Source organism: Hyposmocoma kahamanoa, unplaced genomic scaffold, assembly GCF_003589595.1.
Source record: "Hyposmocoma kahamanoa isolate Upper Pololo Valley unplaced genomic scaffold, ASM358959v1 88, whole genome shotgun sequence".
NCBI classification, from domain to species: Eukaryota; Metazoa; Arthropoda; class Insecta; order Lepidoptera; family Cosmopterigidae; genus Hyposmocoma; species Hyposmocoma kahamanoa.
The window spans coordinates 15,030,603-15,032,781 of NW_020654466.1; the positions used below are offsets into that span (position 1 = coordinate 15,030,603).

Consider the following 2,179-nt stretch of genomic DNA (forward strand, 5'->3'; position numbering starts at 1 on the left):
TCATTTAGGGTCGTATTCCAGAACTCTACTCAATGCTCAAGTCAGGACTTGAGTATGATTTAAAGCACTGAAAATCATACTCAAGCCCTTGCTATTAGGGTCGTATTTCCAGTGCTTGAAATCATGCATTGAGTAGAGCTCTGGAATACGACCCTAAAATCGCTATCGCTAATAGAAACGCCAAGTCTTTAAAGCAATTTGTATTAAATGTAGATTTCGCTTCGTTTCAGATGGCAAAGGAGTAAGGAAAGGGTAAATGAATAAGCCGCCAGGCAAACTGTTATCGAATTTCATGCTAGTCCAGTATTGTAACGGAGAATCGAACTGTTGGCCATATCCAGGACTGCGAGAGGGTACTCGTACCAAAGTCAGTAGTCGCTGCGTACAGCCAGCAACTAAGCTGCCAATCAAACTTGTCAATGCTGTTCTAGTCAAACAAATAATAGTCTATAATGGCATTCATTTTGACAGACAGCGTTTTGTTGCTCGCTGCACCGGGCCTACACGATATAATTACGATATTTTAGTACTTACAGTATTTATTTCGTATTAAGTTGGTTAAGCTACTTTTTTTATTATTTTTTTTACGTTATTAATGCCGAATCACATTCGACATTTGTATATAATTTTCGCGACTGATTTTTCGTGTTTTTTTCGTACTTGTATACATGCCGTGTGCTTCGGGTTTGTAGACTGGGAGCAATACAGTTCTGATAGGAGAGTTAGGGCTTTTGTAAAGTATATAATATTTTATTGGCGTCTGTCTCAATTGTACTAGTCCTACGACAATGGCATTTATTATATTCGCTATTGCTTTGAATATTAATTAAGGTCGAGGAGATTTTCTCAAAAATTTTGGCTTGCTGTTTGGTAGACATAATCAAAGAATTAAGTGACTATATTCACTTTAAGTGTCTATGATTTCAAATTGAAGGGGTTAGCTCGTTATAGAACATGCTGGCCTACAATTTTTTTCGGATAAGCGTGAACGACAAATGTTGAAACTATTTTCACAGAGTACTTTTCACTGTTTTTGATTGGGTGCAAGCTAAAATATTACCCACACGCTCAAATAGAATACAAGATTTTGTATATCATCCATCATGTTCTATAGGGAATAGGCTGTTAACTTCTCAAAAATTGATTTTACAAGATACGGCAAGACCGTTGACCATCGTAATTTGAATTGCTTTCTCGTTAAATAACTTTGGAATTGCTCAATGAAAACGATGACACCATATCACATAGAGAAAGCTTCCATTTTACTAGAGATTATGTCTAAATTCTAAATATAATGTTCGACATTCAAGTTACTTATAAAACACACTTAACTCTTAAAATAGGTAAACGTGAAAAAGTGTGATTTGCACGCTAAAGCATATACTGCCATTAATGAATATCGCAAATTTGAACATCTATAAAGAAATTATATATATGACTATAGAGGTCGTCATGGGATAACAGAAAACGTGTTTTCACGGAAACACAGTTTATCAATTCTAGCGCCTGAGACTCGTAAAGACGAAACACGCAATGGTGACGTGCGTATATATCTGGCTACTGCGCACAGGTTCCCTGTTTGAACTTTATGATTTCAATGGCCATGAAACCATTATAGAAATCAAACAAATACTTGTCTACGTAAGTAGTACCTTTATCATGACTTTACAAGGTTGATAGTCGCTAGTCAACAACTTTTGTTACATGACTTTCCATCATTCATTAAATTTTATTTTGGTACAAAAATAAGAATATTTAAATAGATCGCTCTAAATGGTGATAACTCTGTGTGGTAACATAAGAAAGCGCTAGAGTGAATACCAGTCCGATGCAAAACAGGAGCAGGAGTTCATCGAGGAGGGCGCTTGCACGTTTGAACCTACTACCTTACTAGAAATAGGGAATCGGACAATTTTTCAGAAAGTGTCTAGAAATAACTAAAATAGATATGTACAGACATGAAAAATAATATTTTATTAAAATAAAGCTTAATAGTCTCTAAAATGTGCTAAAACTATGATAAAATTTAAATAGAAACAAATTGGCGCGCAAACGTAACAAAATGTCAAATTGAACGCGTGACGTCATTTGTAGGTAAACAAGCTATGAAATCAAGGGCAAGGTGTTATTTTAAAGTTTTTGTGAAGTTTGAAGTCGTTATGGAACGGAAAACATATCG

General features: G+C 35.3%; 1 protein-coding gene across 1 annotated transcript in view; it reads left to right on the forward strand.

Annotated features, from left to right (window-relative positions):
* LOC113235708 (tripartite motif-containing protein 2-like) overlaps positions 1-1,882 on the forward strand; it is a 22,048-nt gene extending 20,166 nt beyond the window's left edge. The window contains exon 13 of the mRNA XM_026471568.1: positions 231-1,882. The gene's annotated coding sequence lies outside the window, so the exon portion shown is untranslated. The remainder of the gene's footprint in view (positions 1-230) is intronic.
* The last annotated feature ends 297 nt before the right edge of the window (positions 1,883-2,179 follow it).